The sequence below is a fragment of the Cicer arietinum genome, chromosome 2, assembly GCF_000331145.2.
Source record: "Cicer arietinum cultivar CDC Frontier isolate Library 1 chromosome 2, Cicar.CDCFrontier_v2.0, whole genome shotgun sequence".
Taxonomy (NCBI): domain Eukaryota; kingdom Viridiplantae; phylum Streptophyta; class Magnoliopsida; order Fabales; family Fabaceae; genus Cicer; species Cicer arietinum.
This window is the reverse complement of record NC_021161.2, coordinates 18,614,451-18,623,620: the sequence shown is the minus strand read 5'-3', so window position 1 is coordinate 18,623,620 and position 9,170 is coordinate 18,614,451. Positions and strand designations below refer to the sequence as shown.

Here is a 9,170-nt window from a genome sequence, read left to right as displayed (position 1 = left end):
AAAAGAAAGAATAAAAATTAGTGATTTATTGGAGAAGAAAATATTTATTGAATTTTTTTTTGTAATGACCAAATTATCCTATTATAATTATTGTTAGGGATATAATTGTCACTTTTTTAATGGTGGTTCAGATAAATACTAAGTTCTCCTGATTTTTATTTGAAGGACTAAAAGTTTTTTATTTTTATCATAGATCAAGTTGGGTCTTATAATTTGTTTTTATTAATGGATTTTGAAGAGAACAAAAAAAGTTATCCAACTGTATTTTTAAATTTGACAATGACATTAACAACATTATTTAATTGGAAAGTCTATGTATAGCAAGATTTGTATTCATCAAAAGACAGAGAAATCTCAGCAATACAATCATAGATTTGTGTTGGAGTAATTTCCTTTGACTTTGTAAAATAGAATAGAGTGTCACCTTATAGGTTGTCAAAAGCATATAAAGCTAGGCTGGTTTTACATTTTTCTACTATATATATTATAATAATTGTGGATTTTATATATATCGAATTAAAGAGTTCTCATCTGATGCAGAAAAATGGAGATTTTGTCATTGAGAATTTCTAAAACTATCCTTGCAATCTTGTCCCTTGTTTTGCTTTCCAACATTCTAACTCAGGCACAAGGTTTGAGCATTTGCTTTTATATTATTGCTTTCCAGCATTCCAAATTTGCTCGATTGAAAAAGTGTATGGACTTAATTTAAGCGATTTTTGTTACTAACGTAATTAAAACTTTAAGTTGTTTACTTTAATAAAATTAGGCAATTTTTTTAACTTATAAAAATTTAAGCAATTAAAACTATAAAAACCAAAATAATAGATTGTTACAATCATATATACACTTGCATTTATAATTAGTCGGTATTGTTAAATTAAAATTAAGACCTACAATCAGTTTGACGGTTATTCGTTCAGTTTAACGGTTATTCGTTGATGAAAGATGGTTCAATTTATATCACAGATTTTTAGAAGACAAAATTAATTAATATGGAAAACACTCAAAGCATAAGATATGCTAATTAGAGAGATGCAAAAACTAGAAAGAAAATAAATTTCGACTACAAATTTTATATCTCCATATTCTACAAAGTTCTAGATTTTTCAGCATTAACTACTAGACCATCGACACCTCCAACATTGTCTTTCACTTTCCACCCAATATGTACATTTGCGTCATTTTAATATTTACTGCATCTCGTTCTAAATATTTGTTATTTTAGGTTTCCAAAAATGCATTAATCAACGTTTTTCATTTCCATTGGCTGTATTTTGATTTAGTGTTACTATTGCAGTTCTTCTTCCAAATCTGGAACTAACTCAACAAGACTTATTTGATTCAAAGGTACATCTATTTAAGTTTTAACTATGTATACACAATTATATAGAATCATTCATAATTACTTGATTATATATTATATATATTAATCAATATAAATTTGTTAATATATAGATTCGCGATGTAGCTACGATAAAACCAGATGACTCTATATTGAAATTTATAAAATCTACACGCTTTCCAAACCGAGCTTCATTTCCACCTGGCTTTTTGTTTGGAGCTGGATCTTCTGCCCTTCAGGTACATTGTGAAAAAAATGATATATAAATAAGCGGTCTTGTAAAAAAAAAAAAGAATATATATATATATGATAATTTTATAGCAGATATGATAATTTTTTATGGCATATCAATTTTAAAAAATCTATCATTGAATTGAAAATTATATTCACAAATATCATATCTTAAAATGACATTATTCTTAAATCCTTTGATAGGTCAATGAGATGTATAAAAATTAACTTGTTGGTTAAAAGTTCATAAGATGTTAATCTTGATGCATTTTATTGACATATCAAATGGATTCAGATGAATGTCAAATTTTATATACATGATCTATGTTATAATAGCTTTCAATCAAAGAATGGATTTTGTAATATATATGTGATAAAGAATTATAAGAGCAGTCATACATGACATCGAGGTGTCAATTGACCATGCTCCGATATATTTATACATATATATTAACATACAATTATACTATAAATTAATTTATTACTAACATGATTTTGGTGACTTTAGATTGAAAGGAGCAGGTCATGAAGGAGGAAGAGGACTTGGTCTATGGGATGATATAGTTAAACGTCACAAAGGTTTGAAATATATATTTACATTTGAAAAAAATTATATTATTGAAGAAATGAAGTTGATACCTTCTTTTTATTAATAGCAATATTATCTTTTAGTTATTATTAGTGTTTATGTTCCTAGTAATATATTTTTTTGCTTTCTTCATAATCAGATGTGTATATAGATGTTGATAAATTTCCCACAAAGATTGGACATTACAAGCGATATAAGGTGAGTTCACCAATTAAATATTTAATTGATTTATAAATACTATTACAGATAATATTTTCATGAGAATATAATGATGGTCAACCATCTTCAACCTTAAATGTCAATAGCTTTATGGCTTTATGGTTTTTCCAAAACAATGGAGCGTAACATTAATATTCCATTTAGATATTAAAGATTAAATACATACAACTTTTTTACTAACAAAAGTAATAGTTCAAAGGTTGATGTATTAGTTAAAAATTTAATTCATTTAAAAAGATAACTTTTTTACTAGTTGGATATTCCATCGAATAAATTGACAGTGTAGGATAATAATAAAAAGAAAAAAAAATATCCACCTAAAATTGTGTTTAATTTTTTTAATGTATTTTATTTTTCTAATTACCATTTACTTGTAGGAGGATGTGCAACATTTGAAGAAGCTTGGAGTAAATTCTTACAGAATGTCGATCTCTTGGAGTAGAATAATGCCAAGTAATATTTTAAACTTATACTATCTAACATTTAAAATAACATAAGATTAAATAATACTACCCAAAGAGGAACTAATGTAATGAAAATAATTAAATATTTAATGGAATGCTAAATACACTCAGTAGCTTTTATGGAAGAAAATTTTAGTAACATTATTTTTTTATTTATAATTTGGTAACATTGTCTATCTGACATTGGAGTTATTTGTTAACCTCCACTTACATGTCTTTTAGAAAGCGTGTGTTAGGAAGCTACACATTTAAATGTATTTATTTAATATTTTTTTAAATTTGGTAACATACTTATTCTAGAATATAGGTAGGTGTATATTAATAAATTCTAAATATTTAATAAGTACTTTTCTTATTAAAAATAGTATTTTACTTAATTAGTAAATAACTTTCTAACATACTCCTAGAATGTAAATGAATATTAAAGAAAACATATTTAAAGTATTTTGTTTAATTAACAATGAATATTGAAAAGGTTTTCAATCATTGAAAGTCTCAACATTATTTGAACTATTTTGTTTACGGCCCAAGTGAAAATTGAAAATAACGTTTAACTTTCTGAATGCAACTTGAATGTATATGAATATTAAGCAACTAGAATGTAAACGTTATTTTTAGGTTTTACTTAAATTTTTTCGTTTCGTTTTCTCCATTAAGTTGTAAAGGTTAAACATTTTAGCTATATTTGTCAGCATTTCAATTGACTTTGTCAAATTAATTTGTCTTATGTGTCCTATGATTATTTATCCTACGTTTATAGACCTAGGATTTTTATTGATCTTCTTCTAATTATTTGGCAAATATTCATTAAAGTCTATTTAATACGTAGAAGAAGATAATGTTACAATATATTTATTTCTTGCAATATTCAATAACACTAATACTCTTAATTTTCTTTACATTTTTACAAACCAATTATTTAGATGGAACTTTGGAAGGAGGTATAAATAAAGAAGGTATCAACTTCTACAACAATTTGATCAACGAGTTACTCAAAAATGGTATGGGTTTAAAAATCCAACATTCATTCATTACGTTAATTAGATTCAAGTAGAAATGTTTAAAATATAAGTGATAAATTTTTTTCTTGCTTTTTATGATTAATTTAACTGTGCAGGTATTGAACCTTTTGTGACTATCCTTCACTTTGACTATCCCTTAGCTCTTCAACAAAAGCTTGGTGGCTTCTTAAATCGCTCTATTGTGTATATTTACCTTAATATCATCTCATCTAAATATTTTATTTTCGTTGAAGTAAAGTGATTTACTTTAAGCCAGTCAACACAAAATTATGAAATTTCACCAAACATTCTTATATTGTTTACGGTAAAATCAAATTTCAGGAAACATTACAAGGATTTTAGTGAACTCTTATTCAAAACGTATGGAGATCGAGTGAAACATTGGACTACAATCAATGAGGCAGAAGTCACAGCTATATATCAATATATGTACAACATTGATAATATTTCAACTGAGGCATGCCAAACTACTAGAATATGTAAACAAGCATATACTTTACTTCACAACTTCCTCATTGCCCATGCTACAACTTCAAAGTTATACAGAACAAAATTCCAAGTAAGACATATTTTGGATAATGCATGTTACTTATATAACATCAACATCATCTCAAAATGTATGTAGATTAACAGTCAAGATTGAGAACAATGTGACATTTATAAAAACAAGGAGAAATTTAAAGAACAAACAATATGTTAATTTCCATTGATTATTTTATTTAGGCAATACAAGGTAGAGAAATTGGACTTGCTATTTCTTCAGGAGGTTATGTTCCGTACAGTTCAAAAATAGAGGATGTGGCTGCCGCACAAAGACTAATTGATTTCTATTGGGGATGGTAAGTGTTTACTTAACATGTATTTCACTCACCTTTTGTCTTTGATCACTAGTTCGATGTCATGATTATTTGACCTTTTAAATCCTTTGTTAATGATTAATACACGGTGATATCAATTTTTTGTTTTGCTATGTATAATTTTGACATTCATTTTGCTACATTTAATTTTGACATTCAGGCTTCTAGAGCCGGTGTTCCACGGGGATTATCCAAAAATCATGAAAACGTTGGTGGGGAATAGGTTACCCAAATTCACTAAAAAGGAGAAAAAAATGTTAAAAGGAAGCACAAACTTTATTGGAATCAATTATTATACTTCTCACTTTGCTATACATGAACCTAATAGAACCAAAGTTGTTGGTGACAATTTTGATGCATTAGCTAGGTCTGAAGGTATGTTTTTGCTCAAACTAACATCTATTTTTTTGAAATAATAATAATTTATATGAAAAGACATCTTCACTATCTAAAATCATAAGTGAAATTGACACCACAATTATACCAATCTAATTCTACTTATATGATATGTAAGAGAATTATAAGAAATTATCATATTTTTTTTTTATAATTGCAGTTTTTAATGCTGAAGGAAAAACCCTTGGGTACAAGGTAAGAAACTATTGATAAGAATTTAGGACAATCATATTTGTTAGAAGAATAACTTTATAATTTTTGTTCAATGTTGATAATTTGTAGGATCAATACGCTGGATTCTATGTCTATCCCGAATTGGAAGGAGGTATAAATAAAGAAGGTATCAACTTCTACAACAATTTGATCAACGAGTTACTCAAAAATGGTATGGGTTTAAAAATCCAACATTCATTCATTACGTTAATTAGATTCAAGTAGAAATGTTTAAAATATAAGTGATAAATTTTTTTCTTGCTTTTTATGATTAATTTAACTGTGCAGGTATTGAACCTTTTGTGACTATCCTTCACTTTGACTATCCCTTAGCTCTTCAACAAAAGCTTGGTGGCTTCTTAAATCGCTCTATTGTGTATATTTACCTTAATATCATCTCATCTAAATATTTTATTTTCGTTGAAGTAAAGTGATTTACTTTAAGCCAGTCAACACAAAATTATGAAATTTCACCAAACATTCTTATATTGTTTACGGTAAAATCAAATTTCAGGAAACATTACAAGGATTTTAGTGAACTCTTATTCAAAACGTATGGAGATCGAGTGAAACATTGGACTACAATCAATGAGGCAGAAGTCACAGCTATATATCAATATATGTACAACATTGATAATATTTCAACTGAGGCATGCCAAACTACTAGAATATGTAAACAAGCATATACTTTACTTCACAACTTCCTCATTGCCCATGCTACAACTTCAAAGTTATACAGAACAAAATTCCAAGTAAGACATATTTTGGATAATGCATGTTACTTATATAACATCAACATCATCTCAAAATGTATGTAGATTAACAGTCAAGATTGAGAACAATGTGACATTTATAAAAACAAGGAGAAATTTAAAGAACAAACAATATGTTAATTTCCATTGATTATTTTATTTAGGCAATACAAGGTAGAGAAATTGGACTTGCTATTTCTTCAGGAGGTTATGTTCCGTACAGTTCAAAAATAGAGGATGTGGCTGCCGCACAAAGACTAATTGATTTCTATTGGGGATGGTAAGTGTTTACTTAACATGTATTTCACTCACCTTTTGTCTTTGATCACTAGTTCGATGTCATGATTATTTGACCTTTTAAATCCTTTGTTAATGATTAATACACGGTGATATCAATTTTTTGTTTTGCTATGTATAATTTTGACATTCATTTTGCTACATTTAATTTTGACATTCAGGCTTCTAGAGCCGGTGTTCCACGGGGATTATCCAAAAATCATGAAAACGTTGGTGGGGAATAGGTTACCCAAATTCACTAAAAAGGAGAAAAAAATGTTAAAAGGAAGCACAAACTTTATTGGAATCAATTATTATACTTCTCACTTTGCTATACATGAACCTAATAGAACCAAAGTTGTTGGTGACAATTTTGATGCATTAGCTAGGTCTGAAGGTATGTTTTTGCTCAAACTAACATCTATTTTTTTGAAATAATAATAATTTATATGAAAAGACATCTTCACTATCTAAAATCATAAGTGAAATTGACACCACAATTATACCAATCTAATTCTACTTATATGATATGTAAGAGAATTATAAGAAATTATCATATTTTTTTTTTATAATTGCAGTTTTTAATGCTGAAGGAAAAACCCTTGGGTACAAGGTAAGAAACTATTGATAAGAATTTAGGACAATCATATTTGTTAGAAGAATAACTTTATAATTTTTGTTCAATGTTGATAATTTGTAGGATCAATACGCTGGATTCTATGTCTATCCCGAAGGATTATATAATTTCTTACTCTACATTAAGAACAAGTACAAAAATCCTAAAATCTACATAACTGAAAATGGTTGGTGTTGCATTTTGATCACATTTACAACATTATAACTAATATTTATATTGTATGCCAAAAAAAGAGAATGATTAGTATATTTGATTTTTGAAATCCTTTTTACATAGGTTGTGCATCTACAAAAATCCCAAATCCATTGAAGAATGAACACCGAACTATTTACATTGCCGCACATATAAATGCTACCAAAGCAGCCATTGAGTAAGTCATTTTTCACCATCCTTAGAACTCAATGGGTAATAGATATATAATGATACAATTCTTAATTTTTAGAATTGAAGCTATTTATTTCATTTATTAAATATATTTGTACATTGTATTTGTGTATGATTAAATGTTAGCTTTTCTAAGGTCTAGTTATTTTGTATTGTGTTATTGTATCACAAAAATGTATCATACAAAATAAAATAAAAAACTTAACTTGATTTTATTCACATTAAATATGAATTTATTCTAGGACACTTTGAAAAGAACATAAATGAAATTTTAACAAGTTGGATTAAAATAGAGTTTAATGAAAGCACATATTTTGTATAAAATCATTTATGGAATCATTAAATCATATTACTATATATATGTGTGTTAAAATAGGTTAGAAATTGATATAAAAAATTGACATTATGATGATATATAATTGTAATACTATCTAGAACTTCTTAAGTTATTAGAGTATAATCTATAAACTCTTTCAAATAAATATTTATTCTTACTTAAAAGTTGTTGTTCCCTTTGAATGAGTAGAATTTTTTAAATATTTATAAATATTAATTCTAAATATATCAAATATTAAAAGACGACCAAATTTAAAGTGATGAAATAAATAATTATTAGTGTGAAAGGTAGACAAGTGTGGTGTGCTTGTATAACTTCCTTTTCCAAGAAAATGATCATTAATGTTTTTATATATTTATTTTGATAGTGATGGTGTAAATGTGTGTGGTTACTTTGCGTGGGCAGCATTTGATACATTTGAATTTCAAGGGGGCTATTCAGGAACTTGGGGGCTTTATCATGTCGATTTTAATGACAGCCTTAAGCGTATACCAACCGACGCCGCTAAATGGTACAAAAACTATTTGACACGAGATTTGATTGAACTAAACTGCGAAAGTGAAGTACATCGATAAAATGAAGAAAAGTGAAAGAAATTACTTGAAAATTTGTTGTTTATATTATATTGTTTAGTCAAAGATTGTGTAAAGAAATTTGTTTTGAAAAGTCAATAAAAAGTTAATATCTTTGTGTATTTGAAATTTGTAGTTGTATCTATAGGGACATGATACCAAACCCGTTTCACATGCTTGAGCATTATAAAGTCCTTCATGAAGATAATAGAAAAATGAATGTGGCAAGAAAACTAGTGAAATAAGGAATGGAGAAAGCATAGTCAATAGGAACACAAGATTTTCAACAACAAAAAAAAGTTCTAGAGAAATAAAATAATATGAGACATATAGTAAAAAAGAGTCAAAAACTCGAATTGGGAATACAAAAGAAATCAATTAACTATAAAATTGGATTTTTTTTTGGAAAAATTGGCAAAGGAAAATGAATGAAAAAGAAGAAAATAGAGTAGAATGAATAACACCATCTCTTCAAAGTGGATGACATGACTCTTGAAATTATGTTGAGAAGCATAATTGAGCAAAAGAAAGAAAGAAATAATTAAGAAAAATATTAAATTATTTAAGAATTGAGCAAAGTTGATTACAATATGAATATATGAAATATTTTATATAGTGATCCTAATTAAACTTACTACTTAATTAATTTTTAATTAATACTAACCAAATTTCCAAATTCCAACTAAATAACAAACACTTAACCATATCTAACATACAAATGTCACATAATTTCTTATGAATAATTTTCCTAAAAAACTAGATACCACGTACATGATTTATAATTATAATATGAAATGACAAATAAATCAATGTAACTTATATAATACATGATACAAGAAAATGAAGTACTAATAAGTTTTCTGTTTGACACAACAA

The 9,170-nt window shown here is 26.8% G+C and overlaps 1 pseudogene; it reads left to right on the top strand.

The window, feature by feature from the left end:
- The first annotated feature begins 544 nt into the window (after nucleotides 1-544).
- On the top strand, nucleotides 545-8,297 carry LOC101511641 (beta-glucosidase 13-like; annotated as a pseudogene).
- Nucleotides 8,298-9,170: the final 873 nt, after the last annotated feature.